Genomic DNA, 20,071 nt, shown 5'->3' with positions numbered 1-20,071 from the left:
GATTGAGGAAGTGGCATGTCTCATATAAATTGTCTCTGATTATATACAGTATATATATATATATATATATATATATATATATATATATATATATATATATATATATATATATATATATACATAGAGTATATTTACATACAGTGCTATGCATAAGTTTAGACACCCATGCTAAAGTTGACTAAAAAGAGGAATAAAAAATCATATTTTGGAAATTTAACTTAATGCCTTATAAATAAATGTTCTTCCTTAAAATACAGGGTGCATAAGTTTGGACACCCCTATGTTAAATTCTCATAGAGGCAGGCAGATTTTTATTTTTAAAGGCCAGTTACTTCATGGATCCAGGATACCATTCATCCTGATAAAGTTCCCTTGGCCTTTGGAATTAAAATAGCCCCACATCATCACATAGCCTTCACCATACCTAGAGATTGGCATGGAGTACTTTCCATAAGATCATCTCTCAATGCAAATGAAACCAGCTATTAGGCTAACTGAAATAAAACCATGCCAAACTCTAGGTATGGTGAAGGCTATGTGATGATGTGGGGCTATTTTAATTCCAAAGGCCAAGGGAACTTTATCAGGATGCATAGTATCCTGGATCCATGAAGTAACTGGCCTTTAAAAATAAAAATCTGCCTGCCTCTATGGGAATTTAACATAGGGGTGTCCAAACTTATGCACCCTGTATTTTAAGGAAGAACATTTATTTATTTACGATACATTATTAATTCACAAAGAAAATTGGTGTCCTTAAAGGTTGGATTTTTCCTCATTTTTTAAATTAAGGCATTAAGTTCAATTTCCAAAAGATGATTTTTTATTCCTCTTTTTAGTCAACTTTAACATGGGTGTCTAAACTTATGCATAGCACTGTATTTATTTATACGTTTATTTAGAATTTATTCAATGCTAATACTTTTTATTACTAAATATAATGATATTATGTCAATTTAATATTTTAAATAAGATTAAATTCTATAACTTTTGTAGCGATTATGTTATTAATAACGCTTCCAACCCAATTAAGGAATTTTCTTGCAATTGAAAATAAAATAACAAAGCTAGCTGTATTTTTTTTTTCATAGGGCTGACACTAATGATTATTTTGGTAATCGAGTAATCGCTGAAATATTTTTGACGAATAATCGAGTTGTCGAATATTTCTTTGTTGTAATAAAAATAGACCTGAGCAAATTAGCCTTTAAATTATTTAAAATAGGCTACATATACAATAATAATGAGGCAATAATATTTGGTTCAAATAAAATATCAAAAGCAATTAATCATATGGTTTTATAGAACAACACAGTTAAAATGCATTATATACAAACAATAATGTAGCCTACATTATGTATTATAACAAATGCCTGCAGAGGGCACTAACGGCCTTGTGTTGTTACACTTTACAGCTATCAAATCCTTGTTTAATAATGGCCAAACAACATTTAATTCAAATGTTTAATTAATCTGTAATATTTGGCCACTTCTTTACGATAGAAATATGTGGACATCAAAACATACAAATTCAGCGGTTTAAACTTTTATTTTGAAATCGCGATGAACTACATTTCACATAGCCTATTTAGAAACATGTATTATCCTGTGTTGGCGTAGGTTTATAAATGATTTTACCTTACAAATCTAATTAAATGGCGCACATTGCATTCCCAAATGAACGTTATAAGCAACCCGAACTCACAGCATATATGCATATATGCAGAGATGGGGTTTGAAATGCTTGTACGCATATAAATGGTGGAGCAGAATTTGAATGGAATCGCTGAGACGCACGTAAATACACTCATGTAAATAATTCAAGAACGTACTTTTAATTCATCGTTAATTCATTTTTTTTTTTTTCGGTCACTCACTCAACACGGATAAAATGCAATCGAGCGACTTTGAAAAATAATTTGGTAATAATAATCTTGCTGATCTCATATTGTTTCTTTAGGGACAGATAAAATAACTATTTGGGCCATTAATTATCTATTGTTTAGTAATTTGATCCATTTCATTAGTCTTAACAACACACTCAAGACAGCACAAGATACCTCTCAACCCTGTTCCAAAGGCACCGTGGTTTCGTAGCTAAATTATTTGGGCCCTCAGTACACATCTGTATTCTGTCTGTCGCACTGCCCTTGTGATTGTATTTCACTTGCTGAGGGTAGAACTGCATCTCCAAGTCCCTTGACAAGAGCACAGACAAGCATCAATGATTCGTACTGAGCCCCCGTGGAATACAAGGAGACTATTTCTCTAAATCTCTTTCTGGTTCATTTGGAGAGTTTGCTGCACTTGTCTGTAAAGGTCTTCATGCAACTCTGTAGTGTGATGATCCCCATTAAGAGAAACAGCCCAGGAGGCACTCAAGGATAAGAGGGTGCTTCAGAATGTGATGCCACTTCTCTTAGGTAAGTGACCACACTGTCGAGACTCAGCATTTAAATGAGACTGAAGTCTTGATAACACAGCTCAATTTTGCCCCAACCAGACACAACATATCCAAATATAGACTGTTAAGTTGTTTGATAATGTTTGCTTTGTGTTGAGTGCAAATGTATTGTCAAGGCTTTAATATATCACGTTGTCTAAAGACAGGGTCCATCCCCTCTGATAGGACAGCGATTGTTAGCTGGTGTTCTCTGTGCATCATGTACCATCACATTACTTGAGCAGCTGGGTTCCACGATAACGTTTAGACAACTTAATTCATTTTGATGACACACCACCTTCATGAACTATGGCCAAAAAGTATCTGTACACTCCCTTCTAATTATGTTCAGGTTTGGTTATACACAGACATGCTTGGGATGAATTTGAGCTCATTGAGTGATGGTCTAATAGCAAATCTCGACACATCGAGTGGAAAACCAAAGAAGAATGGAAACTGTTATAGCAGCAAAGGGAGGACAAGTTATCTGTTCATAACCTTCATTTTTAAATTGAGTGCCCACATAATTTTGGTCATTTGGTGTGATGTATCTCAATACAAACTGCAGTGCAAATACAACACTTTAGTTTGACAAGGTGTTTACTAATTGCTGATTTTAAAAACTGGCTACTTAGTATTAAAAAACAGTAACGTAATGCTTATTGGTGCTTAATGATAATGTAATGTACATGAAGCCATGTGCTTTTAACTAATGTATTAGTCACAAATTGTAACACTGTCATTCACTTCACAACATCTCTTATTAATAATAAGGTAGACCTATGTTACGCTCTGCTTTTTACAAGGTCCAAAAGTGCAATCATGCTTCAAACCAACTTCTGGTTTCTCGGGCACCAGCTCATTATAAAACGTGTAAGGCCCATATAATGTCTATAGACATGACGAACCTATGGAGCTGCTGACTTTAATGGACTGTGAATACGAGGACAGTGTCACAATGGAAGAGAGATATGGGTTAATCTAAGCTCTGAGCTGGCAGTCACCTGCCATTTACTCTGGCGAGACACTTCTATCCATTTCTTGCCATTTGCAACAAATCAATTTCAGTCCTCGGAGCAGAACCTTCTCCTGCAGTGGTCTGTACCCCATTACTTCATTGTGCTTAGGCAATGGAAAGACATAGTACAATCCTCTATTTGAAATGGAGCTATTGTTCAGATGGAATATGGGGTATGGGATGTCTTAAACCATGACAGATGTGTTCAGCCTTTTAGCACAGAGCTGCATAATGTACATTGCAGTATTTTCATTGATGATGTGGTTTAAACTCAGGGCTGGACTGGTAATCTGGCATACCGGGCAAATGCCCGGTGGGCCGACGTGCTTTTGGGCCGATACATCTCATACTTTTTTTTTTTTTTTACAGCCCATAAAACTCGTACATCGGCGGCCCATTCGTTTTGTTTTGTTTAATTGACGGCGCTGGGTTAGTGCCGGTGTAATGCATTGGTCAAAAAAAAAGTAAGCGTTAGTTTTTTTTCCACTGACAGACCGGCCCATGAAACGTGTAGATCAGCGGCCCATTGGTTGTTTTCTTGATTGACACTGGTCTGGCCCAATCACATATTTAAACACCTCCCCCTCTGGGCTTTGAGTGAGCGTGCAGTGTCAAGTGTGTATCTGTCAAAATAGTCTGAGAGATGGAGAAGAAACGCAAGGAATGTGCAGAGAAATAGCGTGAAAAATAGATACAGGCCCTTCAAGCAGACGCTGTAAAATGTGTCAAAATATATATGTTTTCTGCAGCAGCAGGACCTTCATCAGCTCCAGCGGCTGATGAGGAGGATCAGGAGAGAGATGAGAAAGTGTAACGTAGAGTCCGCGGTAAGCAGAACTACTTTCAAAACACTTTGGCTATGAGTGTAGGAACCCAGTTACAGATTATTTCCACATCTGCATAGTTGACGATTACAGAAATTTTCTAGAAGTTTAATGAGACGCGTTTGTATCCATGTTTCCGCCAAAATAAAAGCTCCATGCTGTTTCTGTCAAAATAAAAGAACATGTGCCTATCTCTTTCAAGTATAGAAATTAGTACAAAACTAATTATGAAAGTTTTCTTAATTTTTCGGTGCATTATTTTTTACAATATATGGATATTAGGCTACTATCATGAGATTAATATTATAACTATCATTATGTAGTAGTGTAATATAGACAGACACTGTTACTAAAAGAGGTTTGATTTTTTGCTTTGTTATACTTGCACACTGAATATGGGTTGGAGCTTTTAATTTTGAACCCTCAAACTGCACCAGATTGATGAATTTAACATTAAAATGCAAAAAAATTTCTTAGGGGGACCATGCCCCCAAACCCCCCTAGAGGTCCACCCACCACAGTTTTACCAAAATTCCTGTGAGAAACACTGGTATTGCTATGCCAATGCAGCTTATAGCTTGTTTTTTGGATTCATCACTGTGTAGTATAGTTCAATTGTATTAATTAATTACAATTTTGTACTTATTTCATCTGTTAACTCTCACTCATTTATACCCACTCATTACATGGCATTAGTGGTTTTAATGAATAGGAGTTGAACAAAAACATATTCAAAGGCGTTCAAAGATGGGTGGTGTTTATGATCATATGTAGTGGGCCAGTCTGGGCCAAAATGCCAGGGCCGATTTTCTGTCCCAGTCCAGCCCTGTTTAAACTCATATCATGCCGGCCGGGTTAGTATTTATAGTGGATGTTTTTTTTTTTGTTTTTTTTTTTTGCAAATCATCCACAGGACCTGTATCTCCTACTCCTACTGACCATCTGAATAGGCTTTGAGAAACATCGCTATTCCAGTATCAAGGCTACGTGTCTAAAAATGAATGAGCAACTCACTCTGCCTCCACAAGGTGTTATGATATATAAGCGTTTCGGAGTTATCAACTTAGGGCTGGCCCCTACGTCTTGTTTATCGATTCTCCGGCTGCTGAATTAAGTGCCCCATAAATCTAAGGGCATCTCTCCTGCAGATTCATCTGAGAGAGATCTAGAGAAAAAGCCAGGATATGGGCTGTCATAACTCACCCTTAAGATTATTCTTTGTGGTTATATAATATATATTTATTTTCTAATTATAACAGTAGAGTTCCCAGGAGACAAAGAAGGAAATGTACTTTTAATGATAGATAATGACCAACAGCATTAACTCTTTCCCCATTTGACAGGATTTTCCGTAATTTATGACACAACACTCTTTTTTGCGAATATGATAAAAAATGATGGCACTGGCTGGCAACCTTTTTAGTAAAAACTGGCGGGGAAAGAGTTTTTAAAAAATTGGGTTTTTTTTTCAGCTTTAGGCTAAATGCAGATATTGAGGATGATCTTCTGACTGAATAGCCTCTGGACGGTACAAACTGACCTTGAATTCAATTAGCTTTTGGTCGACACTGCTATTTTCAAGTTGGAACTTGAACCGTTTTGGCCTTGATTAGCATTAAATTTGTAATCTGATGCAAAATTTTATAATTATTGATAATTAAATTATTTGTTATTATTTTTTATATTTATAAAAGGATTGATTTTATATTGCATTGCACATATTTATATATACACATACATATATACATACTTTAAGTCTTGGTGTATTAAAGTCCCCCTGTAGTCAATCATTGTATCCCTTAAAACTCATTTTTAATCAGACATACTGACAAAAAAATGAATGCCTTAAAATAGCTTGAATGTAACTCTACACCCTTGCCTTGTTAAGTATGCGGTTCTATGAATATACTAATTAACCCCACCTCCTCTCACTCACACCAGCTCAGAGATCGACTCGTTGATGATCACACGTTGACATGATTGGTTACAAGGTAGTTTGTGACGTCAGAAACACCAACGATTTCAAACCACGTTTTTTGAGACTGTCTTTGGTTCACTGCAGTTTTAAGGAGAAAATACTCAGCAATGGTTTTGACTTATGAATTTGTACATGATTTGTCTTAAAGCATATTAAAAACACCACATAGACATAAACTACATTAAAAGCTTGATTTTCACCACAGGGGGACTTTAAATAAATAATCTGATGTCAGGTTTGATTATTTATACAATGTGACTTGATTGTCCAGACTTCAATATTATGGGGTCACTTAATCTCCAGCAGCTATTACAAATTTGTGAACATTATGTTACGGCACGAAACACAAGATCCAGTTCCGAATGAAAGGTAATATTTATTAATGTAAACAGCAAAAGATCAAGACGAGACAGGCTGATGTTGAGATGCAGGTCGGTGTTCAGGTCCTTGGCAGCGAGGGGACTGCAGTGGGCTGAAATCCAATCCTCGTAGACAAATATGAAATGAAGACGAGCCGAAACAATACCAGGCAATAGTCGGGAACTGGAGGCAGAATAATTCCAGTGATTCTGGAACTGTACAGAGAGGCACTGAACAGTCAGCGAGACAAGGCATGAGCAGCAACAACGATCTGACAATGAACATGACAAATGCGAGACTACATATAGGACACATAAATGAGTTGCACCTGCGGCTGATCTGGTTGCTCGTCAGCACCACTGACAGACAATCAGACCAGGACAGTACACACAGACATGAACAGGCAAACCTGCGAACCGTGACATTACCCCACCCCCTAGGAGCGTCAGGACGCTCCCAGAGGGTCCTATCCAGCGATTGAAATCATCGATAAGGGAGTGGTCCAATATGTCCTGGGCAGGAACCCACCTCCTCTCCTCCGGACCGTAACCCTCCCAGTCCACCAAATACTGGAATCCGCCTCCGCCTTGAGTCCAGAATACGACTAACCGAATAAACAGGCTCCCCATCTACGATTCGCGGCGGTGGGGGAACCGGGGTAGGCGGATTAATAGCAGAACGAATAACGGGTTTAATCTTTGAAGCATGGAAGACTGCATGAATTCTCCAGTACGTCGGACGAAGTTTGAGGCGAACCATCACCGGACTAAGGATCTTGGTGACGGTAAAGGGGCCAATGAATTTGGGAGTACGTTTTCTACAGATGGAGCGGAGAGGAATATCAGTAGATGAAAGCCACACTTTTTGACAAACGACGTAGACGGGAGGCTTTGACCGGTGGCGATCAGAGTGGGCCTTGGTGCGCAAATCTTCCTGGCTCTCCTCCAGATGTGTTTGCAACTCTGGACAAATTCGTGAGCAGAGGGAACCGTGATTTCGGGCTCCAGACTAAGAAAAATTGGTGGCTGTTACCCTAAACTACACTCAAACGGAGACAGGCCAGTGGACAACACTGGTAATGAGTTATGAGCGTACTCAACCCATGAGATATGCTGACTCCAAGAGGACGGATTCTGTGATGCCAAACATTGCAACCCCCATTCCAAATCTTGGTTGGCCCTCTCCATCTGACAGTTGCTCTGGGGAAGGAACCCGGAGGAAAGACTGACACTCGCCCCCAGCAACTGACAAAACTGTCCAAAATTTGGATATAAACTGGGGGTGTTAAAAGCGGTTTTCCACTCATCCCCCTCCCTGATGCGGACCAAATGATAGGCATTACGTAGGTCCAACTTTGTGAACAAGGAAGCGCTCTGCAGTCTCTCGAAAGCCAAAGACATCAGCGGTAAAGGATAAGTATTCTTTACCGTGATGCGGTTTAGTCCTAAATAAATACAAGGATGCAGGAAACCATCCTTCTTTCCCACAAAGAACCCCGTCCCTGCAGGAGAGGAGGAAGGGCGGATGAGTTTGGCTGCTAGAGAATCTTAAATGCATTTCTCCATGGCCTCCCTCTCCGGAGTTAGCCTGGTTAAAACCAGACCATTCTCAGTAGTAACTGAGATATGGTCTGGCAAAGCTCCTTTAATAACTCATTTCCAAAGGGGCGTCACCAACGGACGTCGCTCAAATGCCTCTGGGCACAATTGGATAGACCTAAAACTCCTAAAACCAATCAGAGATCGTCATGTGTAAAGCCATATGCTGCATCCCAATTCGCCAATTCTTTTTTTTTTTACAGTCTATGGTTACACTACGCCATATGTAGTCTTTTTGTGAAGAAAATGTATTTACTTTTGAAATGTGTAGCAAAAAAGTAGGCAACTTTGGGACATACTACTTCGTCATCTTTATCGGACGGATCTGTCGCGTGCATCCCGTCATGTAAACTGCCCTGTCAATCATCTTGTCACAGTTAAAATCCTCTATTAAATCTAATTTAATTTCCTACCTTTCGGAGAGAAATATAGTAGCACGTTCATCTGCCAGTGGGTCTTTCATGGAGACTGTCCTCATGTGTTTGCAATTTGAATATAATAATGCATTTAAAAGTTGGTGTGCTTCACCAACGGACGTCGGAGTGGACATCGCTCAAATGCCTCTGGATAGGCTAGACCTAAAACCAATCAGAGCGATCGTCATGTGTAAAGCCCGCCTCAACGTTTCTGATTGGTGCCTTGATTTCTCGGCATGGGGAAATGGACTTGAATGAGCTCTTTTCCAGACTTACTTGCAGAGCAAATCTAAATTTGCCGGAAGTTGTCTGGGTTTTCCCAGGCTACTCCGGAGTGGAAAGTGAGTATAATCTGCCCTTAGGTGAAGATGTAGCTGGAAATAAGTCTATAGCACAGTCATAGGGACGATGCGGAGGAAGAGAAGCAGCTCGAGACTTACTGAACACTTCCTTCAGGTCGAAGTACTCCCCGGGCACGTTAGACAGGTCCGTGAAAAAAGACACATGACAGCTCTCACTCCAAGACATAATAGTGTTCTGACACCAGTTTATGTGAGGGTTGTGGAGAGTGAGCCAAGGGTGACCCAAGACCATGGGAGCAAAGGCAGAGTCAATCAATAAAAAACGAATCTCCTCCACATGGTTGCCTGACGTGATGGGACTCACCGGTCCGGTAGAGTACGTGACGGATGCCAGAGGTTGTCCACCCAGTGCAGATGGGATGAGTAAGTGGGATGACTGGAATCCTGAGTCTGTGCACCAGGTCTCGGCACATGAAACTCCCCTCCGCCCCGGAGTCCACTAACGTGTCACAGCGATGATGTGTGGCAGCCCACTGCAGTCTGACCGGGAGGGGCGTAGCTTCTCTAGAGGATTCTTCCAAGAAAATGCCACCCGTCAGTAACCTCTTCATTACTGACGGGCCTTGGCTTTTACAGGACACTTTACAGCAAAGTGTCCCAAGGCTCCACAATAAAGGCAGAGTCCCTGTGTTCTTTGTCGCTCCTTCTCCTCCCGGGAGAGGCGAGCTCTGCCCACCTGCATGGGTTCAGGATCGAATAAGGGACCGACCATATCGCAGGAAGTGATGAAGGGAAGATCCTCCATGGTTGGATCCAAGCCTCTTTGGACCTGAAGATCTCAATGTTTCAGCCATGCGTCCACTCGAATGGCCAGGTCAATCAAGTCATCTAACGTTGTGGGTAACTCCAGGGTGTAAATCTCGTTCTGGATACGGTCGGCCAACCCATGCAGAAACATGTCCCACTGCGCCTCGCTGTTCCACTTGCACTCCGCGGCCAGTGTACAAAACTTGATGGAATAATCCCCAACTGTTCTGTTACCTTGCTGTAGATCCGCCAACACTCTGGCCGCTTCTCTGCCTGACACGGCACGATAAAACACCTTCTTGAGTTCATCGCTGAAGGTCTGAAATGAGGCAAGACACTGATGTCCTTGTTCATACACTGCTGTTCCCCAGAGCGCCGTTCGTCCTGACAACAGTGTTATCACAAAAGCTACTTAGGACTCTTCAGTGGGGATTGATGAATGCTGTTGGGCAAAAAACAGCGAACACTTTGTCAAAAATGCACGGCATAATTGGGGCTCACCAAAATAAGCAGCAGGAGGTGGCAGACAAGGTTCCATGCTGCAAGAGGATTGGTCTGCGAGTGGAACAGCAGGTGGTGGGTGGGGCGCAGTGGGCAAGCTCGGCCCTTAGATGTTGTAGCTGGGTGGTTAGCTCCGAAACCTGCGCTACCAAGGCCTGAACTGCTCGACCCATAGCTGTAATCTGCTCATCTTGACAATCAAAACGAACGTTGTTATTGTTCAGAATGTCTCTCAGTTCAGTAACATTTGCTGGATCCATCTTGGTCACATCGTTCTGTTACCGCACGAAACACAAGATCCAGTTGTGAATGAGGGTAATATTTATTAATGTAAACAGCAAAAGATCAAGACGAGACAGGCTGATGTTGAGATGCAGGTCAGCGTTCAGGTCCTTGGCAGCGAGGGGACTGCAGTGGGCTGAAATCCAATCCTTGTAGACAAACATGAAATGAGGACGAGCCAAAACAATACCAGGCAATAGTCAGGAATTGGAGGCAGAATAATTCCGGTGATTCTGGAACTGGACAGAGAGGCACTGAACAGGCAGCAAGACAAGGCAGCAACAACGATCTGAAGGTTTGCTCGTCAGCACCGCTAACGCTGATAGGCAATCAGACCAGGACAGTATGAACAGGCAAACCTGCGAACCGTGACACATAAGTCAAACTAAAGTCTCTGCAATATTTGGTTATTGACTGTGAGAGGATCAGTGTCTCGCTCAAGGGCTTGACAGTGTTGACCCAGCGGGGATCTGATCAGACAATGCCCTACCTGGTTACTAGCCTAGGGCGTTCCATTTATTTAGCAATGTGACACTTCTAACACTGTTTAAAATTTTATGCGTGAGTATGGGCTATAATGTGTCATTTTATTCTATGGTTAGATGTGATTTCTCGCAAAGAAATGTCCTTGCTCTGCCAGCTGCCAGATAAAAAGAGTGAGTAAATTGGCAAATAACACATTTGAAATGTGAATTGTATGGAAACTCACATCAATACACCAGTATATGAGTGTGCGCTCAGTGTGAATGAGGCAATGCAAACAGCAAACTTAACCAAATGAAGGCTGCATGCAAAGATAACAGTGGACAGCAGCTCTGTTTATTTTCAGCAGTTCAGTCAGGATGAGGGCAGTTAATCTGTTCTGCCAAAAATCAATAAAACCCAGAGTTCAACTTAAATGAGCCTTCCCCCGAATGTGGCTCTGGAAACAGTTGCTATATGATGCCAGATACAGCAATTGTAAGTTACTGTAGGTTTTGTGGGTTACTGTACATTATGTACATATTTTTAGCGAGACTGAGACAAGTAGACTTTTTTTTTTCTTAAGTGTTATTTGGTCCATTTTTTTAAGAGATCAGTTTGCCTGACTATGTTTAGTGTGATAATTATTATTCAAAAATTTCCATTATTAAAAAATATATTCATAAATGTTTCCCTTTTTTTATTTTTTAAACCATTTCTGGGATTCTTGATGTTTGCTCTGGACCCTGACCAGCTTCCCATATGCAATTAAGTGAAAATCATCATGGTACTGAGGACTAGCTAAATGGAAAATGTAAGTTTAATTATCTTGTGGAGCTTAAATTCTTAATAACAGTTGATTTTTTTTTCTTCTAAACAGTCTGTAACTGTTCAGTTCTTTCATGTGATGACAAAAAAAGCTCATTTAAATGTGTTTTTCCAATTAATATAATTTTAAATTTAAGCATTGCACTCACAGGAAAACTGCAAACTAAGTCAAATGTTTTGTCGTCATTAAAGCGCCTCTGTTAGGTGTTTTTTATTTTATTTTATTTTTTTATTGCCTTTCATGTAGTGTGTAATATAGCTGTTTGTGAATGTGAAAAGTCTGCAAAGTTTCAAAGATCAAAATGGCTGATAAAAGGAATAACTGTCGCCCAAATGATGGAACTGAACTGCCTGAAACGAGTCGTCAGTAATTCCAGCCTTACCTCCCGCACAAATTTTTTATTTTTTTTACTTTGCATGCATTTATAGGTAACTTTCAAAACAAAATTAGGAACCTTTAAATTAGCATAATATGGGCACTGTAACATACATTTCAAATGGAGAGAGTGGAGTAATGCATCTTCTCAAGCAGAGCTGGATACATTTAATGCTCTAAAGCATATCCGGCACTTTTATTTCAATTTCAGAGCAGTTAAAGACTGTTAAAAATTTTTGGGTATGTGTGTTCTGCAAATATTCAGTAGGTGGGATCCTTCTGTTCTGACTCACCTACTCACTGCAGTGTAACATTATGTTTCAATTATTGCTCTTCAGGGCTTTAAATGTTCTGCAATGTTCTTTTTCTCATTTTCTGCAGTTTATTTAATCTTCTCACAAAGATGTATTTGAAGTTGAGCCTGTTCCATCCTTGGTTCTTTATATCGTTTAATTCATAGTATCTGTTCATGCAAAGATTATTCAAATTCGGAAATTTTATCAGACATTCACTCTGTATTGTATTACCAGCCAAGGAACAGGGTGTTTGTAGCAGTCTGGCAGAAAGCAAAAGAAGAGCTTTCAGAAATTGTCTCCTTTACAGATTAAATTATGCAAATAAATGGGCTTTTCATGTTCAATTTAGTAATGTAATATACAACTTCAAAGGATCTGATTACACTTTTCACAGCAAAACACCTGTGACTGCTGCTAATTTCAAAATGGATGTTCATTCACATCAAAGGCAACTCATTATCCATGCAAATCAATGCTTTCAATAGCTTAAATTATGCCTAGTCAATTAAAGTGAGTTGTGCAGTCATGGATTTGTCAAAAAGAAAACGTATCAGCTATGATAAAATTCTCAGAGAAGGTTTTCGATTCAAAAAGGTCTTTAAACTGTGTGTCTAGAGATGTCCGAGTCCTTTAAATTGATGTGCAAATTTATGATGTGATCACATGCATGTAATGCTTTTTAAAGCCACAGTATGGAATTTTTCTCCACTAGGGGTCGCTAACCTCTTTACAATAACAAAGGCGTAGTTTGATGACGCAACACATGCTAAGAATTATGGATGTTGTCGTCAACGTCAAGCCGACCGATCTAATAATGTTTATGGATGACTGAATACATCAATGCTTTTATCATGACTGTGATATGAAGCAGTTCGGGATTGCTAAGAGACAGCTATCAGCTCCACACGCGACGCGAGCTCCCGTGGATATAAAAGGAATATGGACATTTCATTCTACCGAACTACACGCGAGTGCAGAATTACAACTCACAGGTCAGTTTATTAGACAAATTAAACTTGTGAGGTAACGCAGCGCTGTTTCACTGGTCTAACATTAGCCTACACTAGCACACTAAACTGCATTTGAATGTGTTGAAAAGTATGTGTTAGTTTGTCTGTATGAGACTAGCAGTAAACTAGATCAACATTAGAATAACATACAGATCATATTCTAACATTTTATCATTGTTGAACTATATAAAATTGATTAGTTTTATGTAAATGTGCTCACCTGTTTAATAAAGTACATGTAGAAGCGGTCGAAGTCTCAGAAGTGGAGCTCTCGTTTATATACTGTCTATGGGAGCTCTCGGCATCTCGAAAACACCGCGCTGATATTGATTCTCGCTTTAGTTCTCCTTTTTTATCCAAAGTCTGCTTGCCATGGTCCATAATGTTTGAACGAAACAACAACAGCGTGCAAATAGACATTGCGAACTCCACAGTTGTCTGCGTCTGTCGCTTTGGTTAATCAGAGGGCTCTCATAGCTCTGGTTACCATGGCAGTACGAGCGGAAACCATAGGCGGAAACCAGGGACAACGCGGACATGACGCCATTGACTGCGACAAACCGGAAATAAAGAAACGTGCCGTGTCTAAAAATTAAATTAAAATTTCTCCTGGTTTGAAAGTTGTTGGAAACAGTCGGGATAATGTAAGTACACTGTTACGTACGCCGCGCTACGTAATCTTTGTTTTGTGCGTATGTTGTTGCATATGCTTGTCGTGTATGTCTGTGTACTCTGTTTCAGGTGTGAAGTTTGATTGGAGAGTCCGCCTGTCAATCACCTGACGTAGGATGCTGACGTCTGGGATCGCGCCACCAATCGCCTGTCGCCGGGTAGTTTATGAATGACTCTGACTTCAATGGCGGCAGTCGAGACAGACTCTGGGTTTGCACTCTGTGAGGACGGTTCTCTTGTCCGAGAGACCGGTCTGAGAGACTGATCATTGTTTGGGGTTCGCTGCTTTTGTGATCTTGCAGTTAGATCAGCTCTCTTTGTATTTTGTGGTTATATTTTCGTGGTAATTTTCGTGCTTAGGTTTTGTGTTGCCATTGGTAACTTACGTGCTTGCAGTGCCTTCGTCCTAAGTGTTTGTTGCGGTCATGAAATCTTCATCTCCTTTCACTGTTTAACATTGTGTTAACTGGCGGGAGAGGTTGTGAGTCAGGTAAGCAGGTCGCGACCTACATTTGCACACGTAGTTTACTGAGAAGATGTATTAGACGCACTAGTGTTAGGAGTGGTGCTAATTATGTATGTTTTTGTTTTAGTTAGTATAGTTTAGTTATAGCGTCTCGTATGCTGAAGATGTTTATTTCTACCTCTTTTGTTGATAGTTAGTTTAGTTCTTTAACTTTAGTTAACAGTTTTTTTTGTTATATTCAGTTCTTTGATTTAAGCACCACTCTCTCTTGCTCTTTCCTCTCCCTCAGTTTGTCTGTACTTTTGATTATTTTGTTCCGTTGTACGAATTGTAAATATTTATACTTTGTTACTTTTCATTACTTTATTCTTTCATTACTAACGTTACCTCACTCTATTGCAGTTGAGGAATTAAAAATCTTTCAACTGAGTTATGGGTTGTTGTCTCTTCAGTTTCCATTGCAATTCTTGTTACTGCATAAACACACACATGCAAAACTGTTGTTACGTCTAATAATATCCCTAGACAAATAACATCTAATTAACGAGGGACGTAACAACACAATTAAAAAAATATATAACATAGATATAGTGATTTTTGCTAATTTTAAAGCAAAAAGTTACATATTGTGCCTTTAATGGTTAACAAATGCTGATTGTCACATGTTCTTCCATCCTGTTTGATTCGCAGCCCTTGCGTATACTGTTATTTAATTTGGTCTATTGTGTATACTATATCAGTATATTCCTGCAAATAAATATAATCTTGTATATAATCATAGCTGTGACCTCCAATATTTCAGATTCATTTAAATTCGTCACGTCATCCGAATGCTGGATCTTTGTTGTGGCATTTTAATAAAAGACATGCTTGTACAGCATGACATTAAAACCACACTGACATTTTGGATATTAATGCTGTGCATGCTGTTTTGCATCATAACATACAACTCAAATGTTTCACTTTGATTCCTTAACAAAATTTCACAGCTGTTCCACAGGGAGTCACAGTATTTGCAAAACAGAGGTTTGGACTCAGTCATCATTGTACAAGATCATTGAACGCTGTTTTTGTACCTCAAATATCTGATTAATCAGTCTCATTTGTTCCTCAATTTATTCCTCAATGCTCTGCTGTGCAATGTTGGAAATGTGCAAAAAATGCAATAATAATAATAATAATAATATATATATATATATATATATATATATATATATATATATATATATATATATATCACCTATTATATTAAGTTTGGCCTATTGTTCATATTTGTTCATTTGTTGGCCTCTGGGATGAGACTTTATGTTCACCATATTGCAACAATCAAGCTTTTTTGATCTAAAAAATTAGTCAATTTAATGGAGAAACCATTCAAGTTCCGTTATGATCCATGCAAACCGGTGAACCTTCATAACTGAAATTGAGCAAGACCCATTCTGAGGCCTTGATGCCAAATACATTAGTTGCCAGGAGGCTGAACATGAGCAGACCAGAACCTTGTGGGACTATTAGACCATGGATTGGAATGATCAGTATATGATGAGCAATTGGAAGGGGGTTAGGATTGGGCTGCTGGGAGCCACTGGGTTCATTACACCAGTTCATGTTCTGCTGTGTGCTCACGTCAGCTCTTCCCCCAGAAGTCCACTCTGTTGTCCGCCCCGTTCCAGCTCCAGCCTCTCTAATCATTTTGCGGCCCTGAACGGGCCTTTCCACTACCATCGGGCACCGTGTCTGACAGCTCTTAATATGTGCGGTTCAGGCCAGACACTCAGAGAGTAGCTGACCATCCCAACCTATATCAGTTTGAATCATTGGTAAAATGGCCTAACTGGTTAGGGGATGAGCAGTTATTTATTTCCTTTTGGAGATAAATTGGTTCTCAGATGTGATCTTGTGAATGATTTTCACCTATGATCTGTTGGCCTTTGTGGATTGGGTTCAACTCAGGGCAGCAGGTAATCAATCACCTGTGAATCTGTACCCTTTGAGAAGAAGCAAGGATTGCTAAAGTCTGTTGTCAGGGATTACAAACTCAAATAACACAAAAAGTTACAATCTAGTCATGTCTCCCTGCGTGTCAGTGTCAGTTTTCTGTGCCCAACTGAAGAAACTGGCTATTCTTAAAGCTGAAGGGTGTCATTTCTGTGAATTGAAAAAAATACTGTTTGTTTTTACTGTTTCGATGGATGGATGGATGGATGGATGGATGGATGGATGGATGGATGGATGGATGGATGGATGGATGGATGGATGGATGGATGGATGGATGAATGGATGGATGGATGGATGGATGGATGGATGGGTGGGTGGGTGGTTGAGTGAGTGGATGGATAATGTAGATGGATGGATGGCTGTATGGAGAGTGTAGATGGATTGATGGATAGTATGGATGGATGGATGGATGGAAACTGTAAGTGGATGGATGGATGGATGGATACTGTAAGTGGATGGATGGATGGATGGATGGATGAATGGATGGATGGATGGATGGATGGATGGATGGATGGATGGATGGATGGATGGATGGATGGATGGATGGATGAATGGATGGATGGATGGATGGATGGGTGGGTGGTTGAGTGAGTGGATGGATAATGTAGATGGATGGATGGCTGTATGGAGAGTGTAGATGGATTGATGGATAGTATGGATGGATGGATGGATGGAAACTGTAAGTGGATGGATGGATGGATGGATACTGTAAGTGGATGGATGGATGGATGGATGGATGGATGGATGGATGGATGGATGGATGGATGGATGGATGGATGGATGGATGGATGGATACTGTAAGTAGATAGATACCCTTGCTCAGGTGGTCATTGAATGAAATCTGAATGGATGGATGGATACTGTAAGTAGATAGATACCCTTGCTCAGGTGGTCATTGAATGAAATATGAATGCAACTGTGTACATTACACTTGAAACGCATGTGTAGATTTTTTTTTACTCTTCATTTATTCCTTGTATTTCAACACTTCAGATTCATTGTTTGGGAGTAAATAATAAATAAAGTAGGGTGCTTCTAACTTTTTTTTTTATTATTATTATTTTTATTTTATTTTTATTTTTTTGCAGTGTGACAGTAGCTCAGCTGTTTTCAAACTAATGTAGCTTTTCTGGCGTGTTGTGGTCGTTGCATGATGAAATGCTACCTTTTTTATTTCATGCCATATTGCTCAGAATAACTGAGGCAATTATCAAACTTACTCTCCAAGAAAGGCTTCTCTTCCTTTTATGTGTCACATCTGGAAGTGTGATTCATTTTAGTGAATTGCTACGTTATAAATGAACCAGTTCAAAAACTACTTTTTAACTCTAAAATGAGACTCAATTCTGAGCCTCAGATTAATCTTCAGTTTTATAAAACTGTTGTTTATCAATTCTTGATACCTATTATTGATCCCTATATTTGTTTTTGAAGCAAATGTAGTATTATTCATCGTAATTTTCTTGATTCAGTTGCTTTTTTGTTGCATTTTATAGTTATTCAAAAATAGATTCCTCGCTAAAATAGCTTTAGTGTAGTTTATGTTAGTAGTCTCATCATTTCTTTCTCAACTCTTTCTTTCTTTGTCTCTCTTCATGGCTACAGTGGGTGAATTGAAATATTTTTTCAGGTGAGGTTGTAAACTCCAAAGCACTTGTTCTGGTTTGCAACCCTGATGTGAAAAATGTTCCCTGGCTTGGCTTCTCCATGTTGAAGGCCACAGGTAATTGAAAGAATAATTTATTAATATATTTTGATACAAATCAAAACTAACGACCTACCCTCTCAGGAAATTACAGCAGTGGGATGTGGGTGTACATTAAAGGTCTGGGGCGCACTGCTGAGTGGCATTACTCAAATAGCAGCAGGTCTGGTGCAGGCTAGCAAGGGCTGTTAATAAAGGCTTGCTGACATGCTTTCCATCATTCCTAATAGAGATATTGTCATAGGCTGCCATTTCCCAGCCCAGCAGCCCCCTGAGTGAATGGATGAGGCCTGGCCAATGCCACTATCTATCCTCATCCTGGGTCATGACTAGAACGCTGCGCTGAATATCCACTACAATGCTTCAGCTCCAGACCATCGTCTATCACAGCACAGATCAGAGAAACCGTACTAAGATGATCTGATGCACTATTGCTCTTTCATATGAAGATAGCCAAGGTCATTCCATTATACAAGAAAGGAAATAGATATGATCCTGGAAATTACCGACCAGTCTCCATTCTTAGTGTGGCTTCAAAGAAATTTAGAGAAGATTGTGTACAAACAAATGTATCTGTATGTGTGCTAGAAGGTTTTAATTTATGGTTTTAGAAGATCTTATTTGACTGATTCTTTACTATATTTAAAAGATTTTATAAGGAAGCAAATTGATGGAGGTAAAATGTGTGATAAATATGGAGATAGCCTGGTTGAACTCTTATTTAACTGGGAGAATTCAAAGGGTAGAAATGTATGTAATTCTCTCTGAGGAAACAATTATTAATAATGGAGTTCCACAGGGAAGTGTCTTAGGCACCCTTTTATTCCTCCAAAACGTAAATGATATGCAAGCAGTGTGTGACTGTAATTTGTTTTTATATGCTGATGATTCTGATTTACTGGTTTCAGACAAGGATGTCAGCAAAATAAAGTGATATTAGGTGAGGAGCTTTGTAAGGTAAGAGACTGGGTCTCTGAAAATAAACTCTTATTGCATTTAGGTAAGACAGAATCCCTATTATTTGGGTCTAAATGTAAACTGAACAAGGTTTCTAGCATGTTAAGGTGGGGGGTTGTGTAATATCAAATAGAACTACTGTTAATTATCTTGGATGTGTCCTTGACAATGATTTAAGTGGTGCAAGTATGGCTATGAAAACTTTAGGTAAGGTTAATGCTAGAACAACATTTTTTGCTAGATATGTTAGTTTTATGGATAAACCAAATTTAAAATGACTTGCATCATGTTTAGTGCAATGCAATTTTGAGTATGCATATCTTGGATGTCTGATCTGTATGGATGGACAAGTTACCGAAATCTCAAAATAAATTGATAATGTTAGTTTTAGGTTTTAGTAGATGTACACATGTTGTTGTATCCCATTTTAGACATCTTGATTGGTTACCTAAAAAGCAGAGTAGCACATTTTGGTACAAAATATAATAAAAGAGCTCCTTCATATTTTAACACATAGGTGAGACATTTTTATAATCCTATATAGGCAAAGTCTCATTGGGGCTCAAATGTGGAATAAGTTCCCTCTGGATATTAAAAGTATTTCAAATATGGTTGGTTTTAGATAAGTTGTTTTAGTGATAAATTTGTATTAGTGTATTGTGTGGATGTTTAATTGTGATAGTAAACTTTGTTAATGTGGAAACGTATTGTATTTTTGTATTTATAACAGTATGCAATGCCAAAGTAACCTGTCACTAGTAGTGAAGTTTGT

This window comes from Scardinius erythrophthalmus (genome assembly GCF_964197995.2).
Source record: "Scardinius erythrophthalmus genome assembly, chromosome: 19".
Lineage (NCBI taxonomy): Eukaryota > Metazoa > Chordata > Actinopteri > Cypriniformes > Leuciscidae > Scardinius > Scardinius erythrophthalmus.
This window is presented reverse-complemented; position numbering follows the sequence as displayed.